The sequence below is a fragment of the Bubalus bubalis genome, chromosome 10, assembly GCF_019923935.1.
Source record: "Bubalus bubalis isolate 160015118507 breed Murrah chromosome 10, NDDB_SH_1, whole genome shotgun sequence".
Taxonomy (NCBI): domain Eukaryota; kingdom Metazoa; phylum Chordata; class Mammalia; order Artiodactyla; family Bovidae; genus Bubalus; species Bubalus bubalis.
The window spans coordinates 55295596-55314807 of NC_059166.1; positions in this window are offsets into that span (position 1 = coordinate 55295596).

Consider the following 19212-nt stretch of genomic DNA (forward strand, 5'->3'; position numbering starts at 1 on the left):
AACAGATGTTGGCAATTTGATCTCTGGTTTCTCTGTCTTTTCTAAATCCAGCTTCAACATCTGGAAGTTCTTGGTTCATATACTGTTGAAGCCTGACTTAGAGAATTTTGAGCATTACTTTGCTAGCATGATAGATGAGTGCAATTGTGTAGTAGTTTGAACATTCTTTGTCATTGCCTTTCTTTGAGACTGGAATGAAAACTGACCTTTTCCAGTCCTGTGGCCACTGTTGAGTGTTCCAAATTTGCTGGCATATTGAGTGCAGCACTTTCACAGCATTATCTTTTAGAATTTGAAATAGCTCAACTGGAATTCCATCACCTCCACTAGCTTTGTTCATAGTGATGCTTGCTAAGGCCCACTTGGCTTCTCATTCCAGGATCTGGCTGTAGGTGAGTGATCATTCCATCGTGGTTATCTGAGTCATGAAGATCTTTTTTGTATAGTTCTTCTGTGTTTTCTTGGCACCTCTTCTTAATATCTTCTGCTTCTGTTAGGTCCATACTGTTTCTGTCCTTTATTGTGCCCATCTTTGCATGAAATGTTCCTTTTGTATCTCTGATTTTATTGCAGAGATCTCTAGTCTTCCCTGGGAGAAGGAAATGTCAACCCACTCCAGTATTCTTGCTTGGAGAATCCTGTGGACAGAGGGGCCTGGTGTGCTGATGTCCATAGTGTTACACAGAGTCGGACATGACTGAAGTGGCTTAGCATGTATGCATGCACTGGAGAAGAAAATGGCAACCCACTCCAGTATTCTTGCCTGGAGAATCCCAGGGACAGAGGAGCCTGGTGCTCTGCCATCTATGGGGTCGCACAGATTCAGACACGACTGAAGTGACTTAGCAGCAGCAGCTAGTCTTCCCCATTCTATTGTTTTCCTCCATGTCTTTGCATCTTTGCATTGATCACTGAGGAAGAAAAGAAACATATTTCTTTCATTTCTTGTTAAGCACATGGAAAGTTATTCACTGTAATTCCACAAATATTCAGAGAGCACTTGCTATACCTACACACCAGGTATAGTTTCAGGAATGAAAATAAATAAAACATGGTTCTTGTTGTCAGTTAGCTCACAAGGAAGAAGGGAAGGTACACATTGGCAGAGTGATTTTAAAGCTCAGAGGAGTGAACATGTACTTCTATATATAATATTTCTATCTAATCTTCAGTAAGAAGTTTTGATTATTTTTATCTGGACCTTAGAGGATGTGTATGAGTTAGACCAACAGAAAAGGAGAAAAGGGTTTTTCAAACAGAGAAAATAATATAGGAGAAGTAAGAATGGTAGTCTTAAAAGAGGGGTGTGTGGAACAGAGAGAGTTGTATTAGAAGTGCTCATTTCCAACCCTGCTAAAATTCTTATGTGTTCAATAGGATGAATAGAGTAGGCAAATAATTTTTGAAAGGAGTATCATGACAATTCTGAATATCTGCCACAACTCATTCCTCTTCTGGTCACCAAACTGAGAACCTATTTTGCATTAGGAAGATCACACACTTTGAAATCCTACAGATCTATCACTTGTTAGTTTTATAGCCTTGAGAAATCTAACCTTTTTGTGCCACAATGTTCCAACCTATAAAATGGGATGACTATAGCTTTACAGGGTTAACTGTGAAGGCATAATTAGAAAGCATATGTAAGAATCTTGGGACACTGTAGATGTTCTGCACCTGTTAGTTTCAGTCTCCTCTGTCCTCCAGCTCATGTGCAAAGCACAGAAGTATGAAGGTATGCACTTGTTTGCAGAATACTGATCAGACTCTAAGGGCTGAACTGTAATATAGATAAGCTTAAAGGTTGGAGTATAATGCTGAACGTTTGTATTACACTTTATGAAGCATCTGATTATTATATGAGAGTTCATATTTCTGACATTATATCCAATGGGGAGTTTATCAGTTATTGTTATATAACAAACAGTCTCAAAACTTCTTGGCTTTAGATAGTAGCCTGCTGCTGCTAAATAGCTTCAGTCGTGTCCAACTCCATGCAACCCCATAGACAGCAAGCAGCCCACCAGGCTCCTCTGTCCCTGGGATTCTCCAGGCAAGAATACTGGAGTGGGTTGCCATTTCATCCACCAACGCATGCATGCACGCTAAGTCGCTTCAGTTGTGTCTGACTCTGTGTGACCCTATGGACAGCAGCCCGTCAGGCTCCTTTGTCCATAGGATTCTCTAGGCAAGAATACTGGAGTGGGTTGCCATTTCCTTCTCCATATATAGTAGCCATTATTACCATTATTAGTTAGAAGCTTTGCTGGTTGGTAATATTGACCTGGTCCAGGTTCCACTGAACTTGACTAGGCTTGCTCATTGCTCTGTGGTTGCCTGGGTCAGATGGCCCTAGTCACATGTCTGGTGGTTGATTGGCTTTTAGGGATGACAGAGGTTATCAGACCAAGTGTCTCTTATCATCACTCAGGGCAGCTTAGGCTTGTTCACAGATGGCAAGATTCCCAAGAGTGAGGGGAACTAGGCTATACATCTTGATAAGAGGACCAGTCACATCACCTTTGCAAAGAAGCCTGGGTATAGGGAATAGAGGAGAATTGTGGCCATTTTTTTTTTCAAATTATAGCAGAAACTATTTAAATGTTTTAGAATGAACAATAGGATAAAATTTGTAACCAGAGTAATTCCTCTAACAGCAGTGAGGAAAATGAAAAGGAGGGAAAGCAGAAAAGAAGCAAGAATAGCTTTGAGAAGATTTTCGCATTATACTGGGAAAAATTATCATATGAATATTCTGTGTTTCCTGTACCCTCGTAAAGGAGGAAGAGGAGATCTATTTTGACCACTTATTTTGTTCTTTATTCATCTTCTCTGGGGAGATTTTTGGCAATATCAAGCTCCTTCTGGACTGTTGTGAGACAGAAGAGTAAGAAGAGGTAAAGGATGCTGGAGTTAGGCAGGATTTCCAAGTCCTTTTTTTCTGGTAGTTTGGGAGAAGGTAGCATCGTAGGAGTTGTGGGTGTGAGAAGCCAATGGGAGAGAGAATAAAGAGTTGTATAAAAATTGTCATGAATTGTATTCTACTTTCATGGTGTTCAAGAAACATCAATGAAAAATGTCATGTGTCAAGTACTTTCCATTTGTCCCTTCAAATTCTCTCTTTATCCTTCTCTAGCCTTCTCTCTTTTACACAAGCCTGATCTAATATGGGTCTCACTTCTGGATGGGCAATGGGAGCCTTGCAGGCAGAAGGAGTGAGGAGAGTGAGGTTATAGCATTTATTCCCTCTGTCAGCCAGCCAGCCAACCAAGATAGTAGAACATCATTATACACTTTCTTATTAGAAATTACTCTTCTTCCCAAATCCATACTTTTTATTCCAGATAAGTTGACTATTATTAATCTAGGTTTTTAAAATATATATAATATTTAATCTTATAGCAATTTTTATGGGGGAGATAATACTATTTTTATTTTATAAATGTGGAAAATAAAAAATTCAGAGATTAAGTAAGTTATCTACCATCCAAGGTTTTATTTTCCTTTTTTAAAGCCTCTTTAGAAGAGAATTTTTGTATCTAAAATTGATTTGGGGGTCCTTTAAACTTTCAGTAAGCTAGGAAGAGACAGTGGTCAGTGTTGAATTTTTTCCCCAGTCTTTATTCAGGGAATTAAGGTTAAAATTTTCTTTTAACCAGTTAGCCAACATTTCTAAAAGAAAATTTAGGTAGGTAAACAAATGGAGATGGTAGAAAACTGTCTCATTTTCTTTAAAAAAAGCAATTTTTCCATTTTCCTTCTTAACTGCTTGTATATAGGATAAGTCTAAACCCACAAACCAAGCTATTTTTTTATTAATCCATACAATAGTAAATTTTCACTTGTTTGGAAAAGCTATTCTTGTGACATCAAATTGTTAAAGAATTTCCTAGGTCTTGTGAAAGTGCTTATACAAATTCTTGTAAGTAGCATCTGTAATGTACATGAATGCTTTTTAAACATTCTTTGTGCAGTTTATAACAAATTTAAAAACAGAATTGTTTTACAGGTCCCTTTTTCATATATAAGGTCATATCTGCTTCAATCTGTAACTTATAATGTCATCTCTATCTATATCTTTCCTAATAAGTATTTAAATCTTTACTCAGAACTTTTCTTTTTGCCATTCTGGACCAGTATATGCTATTAACATTTGGGAAGCTCAAGAGGTAAATTGAGAACAGCTGTGGAATGATTAATATTGATGCCTCAGGTGTAATGTTCTGTCAGCCTTGTGAGTGGCAGTAAATCAGCAGAAAAGTGGGATTGAACTGTATCTTTTCCTGTCTTATTGCATATATTATCATAGGATAAGACTGACGAAAATGGATATCTCTCCCTACACTCTCCGGCTAACAAGTGCCAAAGAAAATCTTCTGTACATAAGGTATATTTGACTATATACTTAGTTATTTTGATATTAATTAATTGATATGAGTTAAATTAATATGAAATATATATTAATTTTCCCATTTCAAATTGCCTACCATGGTAATTGGTTTGCAAATGATTTCTAACTCCTTCATCAAAGATGGAGGGTGAGTAGTTTTTTTCACATTCATGCATTTGATTTCATTTCAATTTGTTCTGTTTCTAAATGCAAGTGATATTCAAAATGCTGCCTCACAGTTTTCAAAACAAAATATCTTTAGACTAGTACTAATGACTAACTCTGCCAGTATAGGTGAGAAACAATGCCAAAGAAGGTCCCATATGCTGCAATTGTCAAGGAGAAAGACAATTGTCAGGGAGGAAGACAATTCTCTATCCTTCTATGCCTGCTCTAAGAATTAAGTTGACATGAGACCAATTAACAGAAGAGAATCAAACAGAAGTGTAATTACATGTGTGCATGGGAGAGACCCAGGAAAACTGAGTAACTCACCGAAATGGAAATTTAACCTCAGAAACCATCTTCAGCCAGAGACAAAGAAAGATGTTGGGGATGGTGACTTGGGATTTCATTGGGGAGAAAGGCAACTGACATGGAGATGGAAATCAAATGTTTAGTGAAGTAGTATTTGCTGTACCCTGCAGAGACAATGGGACACAGAGTGGACGCTGATCTGCATTTCTCCCACCACGAATGTGCTTGCTCAGTCGCTCAGTCATATCCGACTGTTTGTGACCCCATGGACTGTAGCCTGCCAGGCTCCTCTGTCCATGGGATTTTTCAGGCAAGAATATTAGAGTGGTTTGCCATTTCCTCCTTCAGGGGATCTTCCTGATCCAGGAATCAAACTCCTGTCTCCTGCATCTCCTGCATTGCAGGTGGATTCTTTACCACTGAGCCACCGGAGCAGCCCTTCTTCCCCCACACCTTGTCCATATTCTTTGCGGCTATATCTGGTGATAGCTCTATTCCTGAAACAGAGCCTTTTTCTGAATCTTTAGGCAGCTAAGGGGGAGGTAAAAAGAAGACTTCCTGAGTTTTTTGCTTCTTAAAAAATAATCAGCCTCTTGTAACTAAGTGAAAATTGCTTAGTTGTGTCCAACTCGTTGAGACCCCATGGACTATACAGTCCATGGAACTCTCCAGGCTAGAATACTGGGGTGGATAACCAGTCCCTTCTCCAGGGATCTTCCCAACCCAGGGATTGAATCCAGGCCTCCCACATTGCAGGCAAATTCTTTACAAGCTAAGCCACCAGGGAAGCCCAAGAATACTGGAGTGGATAGCCTATCCCTTCTCCAGCAGATCTTTCTGACCAAGGAATCGAACCAGGGTTTCCTGCATTGCAGGCAGATTCTTTACCAGCTGAGCTTCCAGGGAAGCCCTAATCCTTATATCCAAGAGACACATTTTGGGGTGGCAAAGTTTGCTCCCCTACATAGACAGTTTCAAAGATTAACAGTGTAGAAAACTACTCTTAAGAGTATTTCACCCAGCAAGTGATGAGTTTTAAAATGATGTTTCATTTATATTGTAATTATTGGACTCAATGCTATTAGCATTCAAATTGTCACTCCTTCATTCTAATTCCAGATATTTAGGATAATCCTCTATTTTAGTCTATTTATCTCAGAGTGTTACAAACTGACAACTTCTTCTGGATATTGGAGAAGAAATAAATGGAAGATAAAATTTCCTATGAGAAATTAGCCCTTAGACTATTTAGTCCTCAAACCAATCTGCTAAAATCCTGCACATAATATGTTCCAGGAATCATGTACCTCAGTATCGCCATACAGTCGGACTATATTCTGGTATATTTTGAAGTTGAAGCAATTCCATACAAATCTGCAAGTCCACCTGCCAGTGCAGAAGACTCAAGAGATGTGGATTTGATCTCTGGGTTGGGAAGATCTCTTGGAGCAGGAAATAGCACCCCACTCCAGTGTTCTTGCTTGGAAAATTCCATGGGCAGAGGAGCCTGGCAGGCTACAGTCCATGAGGTTGAAAGAGTCGGACACAACTGAACATGCACATTACATTTTATAGCAGAACTGCTCCTATACTACACTGGAAAAACATACTTTCAGCTCTCTGGCATAGGGAATTTTGATCATAATTTCCATACTGATCATTACAGAATCTCATAAAATATAGAAATTTCTCTATTACTACAGATGGGGAAAACAATTGAGTGGTGTTACAGACTGAATGTTTCTGTCCCCTCCCGGGGGAGCCTGGTAGGCTCTTGGAGTCCATGGGGTCGCTAGGGGTCGGACACGACTGAGCGATTTCACTTTCACTTTTCACTTTCATGCATTGGAGAAGGAAATGGCAACCCACTCCAGTGTTCTTGCCTGGAGAACCCCAGGGACAGGGGAGCCTGGTGGGCTGCCGTCTCTGGGGTCACACAAAGTCGGACACGACTGAAGTAACTTAGCAGCAGCAGCAGCCACCTTCAAATTCATATGTTGAAATCCTAACCCCACAGTATGATGATATTAGGTGGTGAGGCTTTTGGAAGATGATTAGGTTATGAATGTGGAGCCCATATGAATGGAATTAATACTTTTATGAAAGAGACCTCAGAGCTTTCATACAATGAGAAATTCCAGTCTATGACCTAAAGGAGGGTTCTCATCAGAATCGATCCATGATCTCAGGCTTGCAGCCTCCCGACTGTGAGAAATAAATTCCTGTTGTTTATAAGCCCCTCAGTCTACGGCACTCTATTATAGCAGCCTGAGTGGTCTAAGATGGAAATTAGTTCCTAAAAGTGGGAGTGCTGCTATAAAAATATGGATGTGGCTTTGGAACTGGTGATGGGTAAAAGCTGGAGGAATTTTGAGGTGCATGCTAAGAAAAGCTTGAATTGCCATGGGCAGATTTTAAAAGATGATTCTAGTGAGAGCTCTGAAAGAAAAGAGGAAAGCCATAGAGTTTTCATCTTCTTAGAGAATATCTAAGTAACCATGAACAGAATGTTCATAGAAATATGGACTGTCAAAGCCCATTCTGATGAAATCTGGAACAAAAATGAGGGACATGTCATTGGAAACTGCAGGGAAGGCAATCCTCATTGTAAACTGGCAAAGAACCTAGCTGAATCATATTCATATTTTAGAGTTTTGTGGAAGGTAGAACTTGCAATTGATGAAATTAAATATTTAGCAAAGGCGATTTCTAAAAATAAATGTTGAAGGAACAGCTTGGTTCCTCTTGACTACTTAAAGTTGTGAGAGGAGAAAAATGAACTAAAGATGAAATGGCTAAAGAAAATGAATTAGATACTTAAAGAGTTGAAGATTCTCAACTTGTCCATATTATAAAAAATGAGAAAATTTTTCAGAAGAGAACACTAAGGGTGTGATAGATTGGACAGGAGATTAGAGTGGGTATGACCCGAGGATTTAATCAACCACCCCAACAAAAGGCAGGAATAGAGATGAGAAGATAACTGCAGACACATTGCCACCTGGGGCTAAAGGTAACAGAGAAAGAGGACAGAGAAAGACCCTGCAGGATCATACCATAGAACCATTCAGCTGTGAACTTGTGCTACTCTTCAAGTGATGGGTACAGGGCTCCAAAGCTGCTTCAGAGATTTGAAGCTGCCTTTCTGCCACTCTCAGCACAAGCCTGAAGTGCAGTGAGATGGAGAGGGCACCTCTCTCCACCTTGTTTTCAAAGGATGAGACTAATGCCCAGTGAAGCCATGGGGAAGGGCAAGCCAATGGAACCCCCAGGGAGTACAGACCCCCGTCTTGACAGAGAACAAAATGAACGTTTTGAGACCTGACCAAGTTGTACCTTTAAATTGCAGTCAACAATCATCTCCATCCTGTGTTTATCCTCAGTGATTCATTTCCAATGGAAGTTTTAAGTATGGATGTAGAAACAGTGTTACTCTGGTTTACTGTGATAATTGGCATTTTGGTATGTGGTAACTTGGTTGTAAAAATGCTTGCCTCTTCTCTATATCTGGCCCTTTTCAGGGTGACTTCATAGATCCTCACACCAAGAAGTGGAGTCTATTTGGTCTCTTTAAAGTAGAGTGCTATGTCTTGCTTTGGCTGGAGAATGTGGTGAGATTGTGTAAATTTCAAGCATAAGTCTTGATTGTGTCTACTGGTCCTATTGGTCCCCTGCCGCAGTCATAAGAACAAGCCCAGACTATGTTGCTGGATGATGAGAGACACCTTATCACTGATACACAGTCAGTGTTCAGTAAAATGTATTTATAAGTAAATGACTTCTAGCATTCCACAACATTTTATCCTTGTCCAGTTCTGGTCATTTATTGTCTCTCTGAGTGTGGTAGAATATAAACTTCAGCTTTACCAATATTTGTTTTCCCTCCCTTCCCTACAGGAGAATTACACTCTTTCATTCTTTAAAGTCAGGCTTATCCATGTGACTAGAATGACCAAAGATATATGACTGGAACTGGTATGTGTTACTTTCAGGCAGAAGCTTTAAAAAACAGCTTTTGTTTTGTTACATTCTCTTTTCCCCTCAACATTACAAAAGGCAACTGCTCCATAAAGGGACAAATCCATCAGCCTGAATACCAGAGTAAAGATGAAGTAGAATAGATGTCCATCCACATGTGAATGGATAAACAAAATCCGTATCCATTGAGTGAAATACTAGTCAGCAATGAAAAGGAATGAACTACTAATATATGTTCAGGAAACAAAATTTGCTAACCCCAAATGTCTCTTTGGAATTTGGATTATTTCATGTTGAAAAAAGTCAAGGTCCAAACGTCTTAGGAAGAAACTTTGACCTTTCCCCCTAACTGTCTAAAAGAATGTAGATAGAGGACCTCTTCCAGGAAGGAAGCTATCACCATGGATAACCACTGGTAAGAACTAGGTAAAGTAGACAGGGAGGAACTTAGAAAAATCTGTTAAAATTCTTCTCTGTGTCCCATTGTCTCTGCATGGTCCAGGAAACATTTACCAAACATTTGCTTTTCCATCTCCATGTGAGTTGCCTTCCTTCACTTTGAAGTCCCAAACTACTACCTCCAACATCCTTTTTTGTCTTTGTTGTTAGGTTAAGATGGTGTTTGAAGCGAAGGCTTCAGTCATTTTGGTAATTTTCTGTTTTCCTGTGTCTCTCCCATGTATCCATGCTATCAAACTTCTGTGTGATTTTCTCCTGTTAATCTATTACTAGTGCAATGAAAATAATTTAGAAGGGCAGAGGAAAACTCCTTTCTCCTGACACATGCAACAAAACTATGCTATGGGAAAGAAGCCAGACACAAAGTATATATCTTGGATGACTCCATTTATATGAATTTTCTAAAACTCTACAGACACAGTGTAGATCTGTGTCTGCATGGGACTAGAAGCGGGAGTGTTGTAAAAGTGGAATGTTATTGTGATTGCACAACTGCAAAATTTACTAGAAATCACTGAACTATACATTTATAATGAGTGAATTCATGGTTTGCAAATTTTACTTCAAACTTAAAGCAAATTTATATAAACCAATTGTTCCTGAATTATAGATGTATATCTAACTACTTGCTAGATATTTCTATCTAAATAGCTCACAGATACTTCAAACTACCCAAAACTACATTATCTTTTTCCTTTACACATCACCCCAAATTATGTTTCTGAACAGATATTGACTGTGGTATTGCCATACAGAAGGTTGCTCAAGTTAAAAGTATTGGTTTCCTTCTAAACTGTTTATTCCTTTTACGACTTTATGTAAGTTGTCAGCTATTGATTTTATCTTTTGAAAACCTCTTGAATAGCTCTTCAGCTCCTCTCATTTCTCACTTTTATTCACTTACCTGATTACTTTTTCCCTCCTGTCTGGCACTACTCTACATGCTTTTAATTCTAATGCTACAAAATGTTCAAATACTTACTCTTTTAAGGTCTATTCAGTGGCCAGAGGCTTAAGATGCTTTATAATGAAAGGATAAAAAAGGTTCATGATAAATATTACATTTGCTTTATAAGTATATCATGGTTTGCCCTCCAGAGATCATTTCACTGAAAAAACTACATAAGGATACATTCTAAACTACTCAATATATTTAACTACTTAAAATATTAAAAAAAAATAGTTAAATACCACAGTATTAGTCATTCTGCATATCCTTAAGTGCTACAAAAGGTCAGCTGCTCTGAAAGGGATGTTTGGAGTGGAACATAGAGCATCAGGGTTTTAAGGTCTCAGAGTCAGGGTGACCTTAGTACTTAAGTTGAACTTCAGTTTACTCTGTGATGGGCATGCACAGCCTACAGCTCTTAGACCACTTGAGCTATTTTCAGTCTTTCAATTCATTTAGAACACTGAGTTTAGAGTGGAAAATGCCTCCAGAACAAGCTCCTGAATAGAGACTGCCATTAGACATACAGGTGTGGCCCCAAATGGGGGAAGGGATGCTGCTTCTTTGGAAAGTACAGGGCTGCCATCTCTTTAGGGCCAGGATAGGCTTGATCCCTGGGTCAGGAAGACCCCCTGGAGAAGGGAATGGCTAAGCACTCCAGTATTCTTGCCTGGAGAATCCCGTGAACAGAGGAGTCTGGAGGGCTACAGTCCATGGGGTCGCAAAGAGCTGGCTAACTTTTGTCGTCTAACTTCCATGTTAGCCATGCAGCTGGGTCAGGGCGTTCAGAGCACTCAGCAGCTGTGTGCTCAGAGACGTTAGGTTTGTGAAACTTGGGTTTCGTTAATAAAATATGGTTTTTAGTTTTTCTGTTTTTCAAGGGCTGAAAGAGCTGTGTGTGCGTGTGTGTGTCTGTGTGTGTTTAATATCTTCTTTTTAAGGTATTTAAATAGTTCTTAAGTGTGCATTTACATCTTGAGACCTCAGAATGATATATCGAATTACAATTTTGTTTTGAGTTTATGTGCCCTCACTTCGAAATGATTCTGACAACCTTCTTCACTTGTTAAAAACCCTTGTTAAAAAAAACCCTTAGGCAAGATCTCAAGATATTAAAAAGGTTGAATATCTTTTCTTATGTTTATTAGTCATTTGATCCAATTTGGGCTTTAATCTTTGGTTGAGGTTTCTGGTGCAGTGTTTCTTAAAATAGAACAGGGCTGTAGAAGCCAGTGAGGAAAAGTGAGGGGGGTGTGCCCTGGGGATATAAAAAGAGGAGAAAGAGTGGGAAATATTACCAGACCTAATGTCCAGCCTTTCTTCTGGAGCTGTGGGGACCACCACATCCTAAGGGCCGGATTCCAGCCCCTCTCCTCCTCTGCTTCTCCCCTAGGTCCTGATTCCTTCTCTTCCCTTAGAATAATTTATTTTACTCAGTACTTTCTTCCCCAGTTATCTTATCTAAGAGACTTCATCATAAATAACAGAATAAATTCAGGCCTGGACCCTGATCTTCTTCTGGGTAGAGCAGAATCTGAGGGCAAAGTGTAGACCATGACTCTAATTTAATGAAACTCAAGTAATGCAATAAACAAAACAAAAGTTGAACAGATATTCTCATTTCTACTCTAAATTATACTTGTTACCTCGATTTGGCTGGCCAGTTAGCCAGGAGGTCCTCCAACCAGGCGGGGAATGGTAAAAGCAGTTAGTAGGTTTTATTTAGCTTTAGCACAGTGCTGGCTCCCCAAAGGCCCTCAGCCACAAGGTCTTTATGGAGAAGATTTTAAAACTCTATGAAAGAATGCAAAAGATATGTGATTAGTATTGAAAACAATGTCATTCTCAGATAATTTTATAAATTAAATACAAATCAATGAAAAATCCAGCAGCCCTTTTGGAAGAACTTAAAAAATTTCTAATTATCCCTCTAAATAACATGCTTCTGTTTCTTCTGCTAATAATCAACTCTATCAAGACAGTAGATATAGACTCCCAACAATGCATGATGAGGATTTAACTCACCAAATTCTACCTTTCCTTCGTTCTCCTACTCTAAATTTTATTGTTTATTGGAATTTTAAATAGTCTATTTTTGCTTCCATTTATTGTTCCTCCAAGGTAATCACTGCAGACTCCCATTTGTATAATGTGACACTATTAGGCCCTTATGATTTCTCTTTACCTTCCCTCCCCATCATATTCATCTCCCACTGTTGCTGAGACATAGCTACTGTTGCAAGGTCACATTTAATTCAGTTCTACAATAAAAATTAATCTTCTATGCTATCTCTGAAGGTTTTATAAAAACTAGATTTTAATCACTTTCTAGATTGGTGCCTAGAATACAGCCAATGAATGAATGAAAGCAAAAATCCAACAGACAATGTTTATATTTTTAGTAACAAACATTTCTAAGGGTTATATTTGTTTAATTATGAATCCCAAATGATGACTTCTGCCTTCCTTAAACGAGAATGTTCCTAGCCACCAAGTCAAATAGACTATTATTTTTCACTTTTCAAATAACTGTGTAATATCATATCATGTTTTATCTTCTTGTACACCCTTTCATCCTTCTCCACCCTGAAATCTATACATCTTTCTTTTTTTTTACTGTTAATTAAAAAAAAAAAAAGAGTCTTTGTCATATCCTTGAGTTTTACAGCCTTGCAATCTTAATGCCTGTTGCATGAAGTAACCCTCTTTTTCTGGGAAATCTGTCTTTCTTGAGGTCTTTTGGTTACAGTCTACATGACTTGTTTTCATACCCTTAGATTATCCTGGAATTTCCCTTTACTTCTTCCTCAAGTGGATTCACCACTTCCCAAACAGTTCTTTGTTGTTGTTGTTGTTGTTAGAAGTACAACCTCAAAGAAGGATGTGTGGGAGGTAAACTTTCTGAGTTATCACCTGTAAAGCAAATACTTGCTTCCATTCACTAACCCTCCCCCCCAAAACAAACAAACAAATAAACCACAAAACACTGCACAGTACTAGCAGGAAATGGTTGATTGTCAAGAAAGGCTGGGTGTTACTTCTCTGTCCTTCAGGGTTTCTTTTGTTTTTTTCTACTGTTCTGAAATTTGGATGGCCAGTGAAGAGTGACCATCCCCAGAGCAAAACTTAGAGATCCTCAAGCTTACAAGAGGATAATGTGCACCAGAAAGTAAATTTAGTCCTTTACAATGAGAGCTAATACGAATGCTATATCTTCAGCTAATAGAGACTTAGGCTGGTCAATTCATTCTCTTTCCTTTAAAGAAGATGATTTGGAAATTGCATTTAGCTTGGAGAGCAGCTAACTGAACTTGCAACCTCAGAACTGTAGGAAGAAGACCACAGAGATAAACCTCTCTGAACAGGACCAAACTTCCCTGTCTAAGAATGACTTCTTGAATCTGTAGACAGAATATCCTCATGTCTCTCTAAACCCTTTGCCTATATTACAGTTTCCCTTTAAGTTCTGGTAACATCAACGTTTGCATAAATTTATTCCTGATTGCCCTAAAAGCTTGAGGCAATGTGGCTGAGTCAAATGGAACTTTAACATCTTAATCAAATATAGTAGTTTGATATTAGAAGATAGGTCTTCTCAACAAATACCAGTTATTTGTATAGGAGTGATAAGCAAGAGTACATCATGAGAAACGCTGGACTGGAAGAAGCACAAGCTGGAATCAAGATTGCCGGGAGAAATATCAATAACCTCAGATATGCAGATGACACCACCCTTATGGAGCTAAAAAGCCTCTTGATGAAAGTGAAAGAGGAGAGTGAAAAAGTTGGCTTAAAGCTCAACATTCAGAAAACTAAGATCATGGCATCTGGTCCCATCACTTCCTGGCAAATAGATGAGGAAAGAGTGGAAACAGTGTCAGACTTTATTTCTGGGGACTCCAAAATCACTGCAGATGGTGATTGCAGCCATGAGATGCTTACTCCTTGGAAGGAAAGTTATGACCAACCTAGATAGCATATTCAAAAGCAGAGACATTACTTTGCCAACAAAGGTCCGTCTAGTCAAGGCTATGGTTTTTCCAGTGGTCATGTATGGATGTGAGAGTTGGACAGCGAAGAAAGCTGAGTGCTGAAGTATTGATGCTTTTGAACTGTGGTGTTGGAGAAGACTCTTGAGAGTCCCTTGGACTGAAAGGAGATCCAACCAGTCCATTCTAAAAGAGATCATTCCTGGGTGTTCATTGGAAGGACTGATGCTGAAGTTGAAACTCCAATACTTTGGCCACCTCATGCGAAGAGTTGACTCATTGGAAAAGACTCTGATGCTGGGAGGGATTGGGGGCAGGAGGAGAAGGGGATGACAGAGGATGAGATGGCTGGATGGCATCACTGACTTGATGGACAGGAGTTTGAGTGGATTCCCGGAGTTGGTGATGGATAGGGAGGCCTGGCGTGCTGCGATTCATGGGGTTGCAAAGAGTCAGACACGACTGAGTGACTGAACTGAACTGAACTGAACTGATAAGCAAGCAATGAATTTAAAAGTTTGAAGTTCCAGAGCTACCTATAAGGAAACCCAGGAAAATATTATGATTAAGGAAAGAAGTCTAAAACCTGGGGGAAAAAAGTCTTAATTAAATGCATGGAGATTTGTTTGAGATTGGAAAGAAATCATTTAGAGGAATCTGAAATAAAATTGCAGTAATTAATTTATGCCTTCAGTGAAGAATTTGCCTTCACTCTAAATAGTTGCTTTCATTTTTAATGACTCATTTTTATTTACGATTATAACTGCAAAGCATCTATTTTGTATATGACTAGAAAGACATTTATTTGACTCTTCCCTTCCTTTCTCTCTCTTTCTTTCTCTTTCCTCCCTCTTTCCCTCCCTCCCTTCTTTCAACAAATTCTTATTGAATGACTACTTTGTGCCACAAACTGTGGTAAGTACTATATCTCCTGGGATTTTTCCTCTTCCAGAAAATAATTTGATCTGTGTTAACAAGAAACTATTATAGTCTAATCTTGTCAAAAGGGTATATAAAAGATGTAATGCTAAATGCATGGACCATGTAGTTATTTTATATATCTAACTGATTTTAAACACACATACCAGCTACATGTCAGAAGGATTCCAATATCAAATGTAAATAAAATGAATCTTTGCTGTTAATGAGCATGGATATCACTATATTTGGAAATGTCATGTTATTGGGGAAAGACTTGATATTTTTATGCATGTTTTTTCATTTTTTTCTGTGCTTCAGAATAGTGATTAAAAAAAGTGTTTGGCAAAAGACACTGAGTTTTTAATCTGAAGTTCCTCATAAATAAATGATCTCTTTTTTTCTAGCTTTTGAAAGATCCAGTTCCATTTCTGATACACTTCTCAGAGTTATCTACCTTACCATCTGTGACATGAATGGAGAAAAAAAATTATATTATCTATCTGTACACTTCTATAATTTTATTTTGGCTTCTAATAGTGCAACATTCTGTAAAGCATGAGTTTCATATTTCCTTTTGTAGGAGAACTAGGTTTTTACTTTTTAAGTTGGAAAAGAAATGCTGCTAACTATATTTTCCTATTTTCAAATATGTTCTATTAGCTTTACTTAGCTTTTATAGTTCTGTGGTTATATGAAGCCACCAAAGCACTAGATGCTTGTAAAAAGGAACTGAGTGGCAGTTAATTAATGTCTCATTTGAATTTTAACAACTATGCCAGTGGAAAGTGCACTAAGAGGTGTCCTAAATGAATGACATGAACAGGTGTTAGAGCTTTTAGATGACAGGTGAGGTGCAGTGTTTCATTGGCTCTTTTCTAATGTTTAGCAGAAATTTTCTAGTCTGTTAGAGAAATATTAATTGATTACCAACTTTACACAAGTGATTAATTTGGATACTGCTACGAAAAGGTAAGAAAGATAAAGTCTGAGATTTGAACAGACCAGGGAGAAGGAATTGCAAAAGTAACTGTTACATATCCTGGGCCATCTTGGATATCAAAGAATTACAAAGGGAGCAGGAGAATCCTTGGATGAAGATATCTTTCCTGGATGGGAAAATGAGGAAATGCTTAAGATGGGACTCTAAAAGGAGAAGAGGATTGCATAAAATGATATATAGAGGTGGATATTTCTCCTAAAGTTGCTGAAATGTAACTCAGCAAATCAAATGGTGAAGTATAAGAGCAAAATAGACATTTGGATACCAGAAAAATTTTGGAAATTCCCCCTGTTCCCCGGCCCTTGTTCTAGCAAGGATGGAAGAATGGAAGAAATCATTCAAAACTTGTTCCCAGTCTTAGTGAGAAAGCATTCAGTGTCCTACCATTAAGTCTGATGGTAAAGTTTTTTTGTAGGTGCCTTTTTCAGGCTCAGTAAGTGCCCTTCTATTATAATGTATTAAGGTCAGGAATGGATGTTGAATATTTTGGTATCAGTTGAAATGATCAGATTGCTTTACCTCCTTTGTCTATAAATATGATGGATTATGTTGACTGATTTTTGAATGTTGAGTTAGCCTTGTATTCCCAGGATAACCCTACTTGGTACTGAGGCACTATTCTTATATATTGCTAGGTTCCTGACTTAGTTTCAGTGCTACCTATACCATATATGTCCATACGTGACCAGAATATGGTCAGTTTTTGTAAATGTTTCCTGTCTACTTTGTACAACTTGGTTAAAATTTAAATGTAAATGTATATTTGTTCATTAGGTTATTTGTTATGTTACTCACATTGATGAAATCTTCCATATGCATTTTTTGGCTTCTATTTTCTCAATTACTGAGAGAGATAAATGGATTTTTTTGGTAAGTTATTTGCAATTCCTCTTTTTAAACAAATATATACAAATATCCAGGGTAATTCTTTCAAATTCTTAAGAATGGTTATTCGAGCTGTTGCTTCTTTGATTTATTGCCAAGCTAGAACTTGGCAACGTAGGACCATAGGAGTCCTACCCACAGGTATGTAGGGAACATTTCAGAAGAGCAACTTCATTCAGATGCATGTCCTAGACCCCGTATGTGTTATCTAGAAACAAAACTGAACCTGAGAGTAGGGCAGGATGAGGCAACAGGGTGACTGGAAGTCTCACGGCTGTTGTTGGGTCACTGGATCTGAACTTGGAATTGTGTCTCCATCATGTGTACCAGCCTCACAAGATATATTACCTGCATATGCCTGGTTAGATAAAGGACTGGCATAGGCCTGCATCTGCCAGTAAAACCTATGGAACTTAATAATATATTTAGTTTTTGGGATCAGGATTAGATAGTAGTGAGGAAACCAGAGCTGATGACTAAACTTTAAAATTATTTATTTAGTTGCTAAACATATATTGAATCAAATCTTCCAAATTTTTTTTCTCTTTTTGATTAATGTGTTAAATTTACCCTCTCTACTCTGTATCTACAAGTTCTAGTCTGTACAAAGGATGCAGAATGCATGTATTGATGCATACTTGTCAGATGGCTGCCTTTTTTTTAATGTCAATTTTCTATGTTTACTGTGATTTGAACATTATTTGTAAGTTCCTAAGCCTGATCTGGAGAAGGCAATGGCAACCCACTTCAGTACTCTTGCCTGGAAAATCCCATGGGCGGAGGAGCCTGGTAGGCTGCAGTCCATGGGGTCGCTAAGGGTTGGACACAACTGAGCGACTTCACTTTCACTTTTCACTTTCATCCATTGGAGAAGGAAATGGCAACCCACTCCAGTGGTCTTGCCTGGAGAATCCTGGGGACAGGGGAGCCTGGTGGGCTGCCGTCTATGAGGTCGCACAGAGTCAGGCACGACTGGAGTGACTTAGCAGCAGCAGCAGTGTCAAGCCTGATCCATTACTTATGCTCTATTTCTGAGTCTCTATTGTCTAGGATGACTTGATGGATTTCTTCCTGACAGAATGAATTATGCCATGTGGTCTATTTTCTCTTACTGTGTTGAGCTGATACTGGGGGAAAAATGTTAATATTTTCAAAGCTTGCACCAAGGGAAGACTGGGTATTGCAAACAAGATGAAATTCTACTGAACTTTTCCACAGTGGGTGAGGCACTTACAATAACATGGTCTAGAAAAAATTTTCTATAAATAAAGTGTTTGGATTTGTAGTTCTGATAACTTCTGACATAAATGGAAATATATTGTAATTTCAAACTTCTTTCTTATCGATATATAAGACTGACTTTATGTTTTGCTTTCAAGCTGAAAATCGAAAGGTGGTTTCGAAAGGAGAATGAATGAATAGCTGATATGTGAGGTTGTTAAAGCATTTTATTTTAACACCTTGCAGTTAGTTTAATTGAGTACTGTGACTATAGACTTCACTTATTCAGGATTTCTGTTTATTAGGAAGCAGTCTAGATGAAAGTTCATTTTCACATTAGTTGAAATGTAAATTTTTAAGGAAATAACATAACTATGGGAAACTTTGTTACAAAGAATTTTTAAAAAAATTTGTAGGTTTGTTTTATAATTATTAATTTGTATTCAAAGATATATTTATTCATTTGTCAAAACAGGTTAAACCCAGTTCAAATGATATATATTTAAAATAATCAAGTTAACTTTCAACAAATTTGGAAATACTTTCAGCAATACTATACATTTAATTGTCAATGTACCTCTAATTTTAATAGTGTTATATTTCCTGTGTGTCATCAAGTTTTGAATTAAACATCTGATGCCCACTCTGTCAATTCTCTTCTTATGTGTTTCTGTGACTTTCAAAGCTTAAATAAGAGCTATGAAATATTTTGATGTGCCTTTTCTATTTTTGTAAAAATAAAAGTAGCACTGGTAATTGCTCTTCAGTTGCTCTTTCCTAGCATCTTAAGGCTTCTGTACATGGGATTGGAGGTGGGAGTGGGAGTATTCTTCAAACTAAATTGTGGAAATTCTAGAGTTTTCTAGGTGCCTGGTCAGCATGAGTCAGGGGAATGTGCATCATTTCAATTCTGTAAGTTCAGCAATAAAATATCTACTGATAA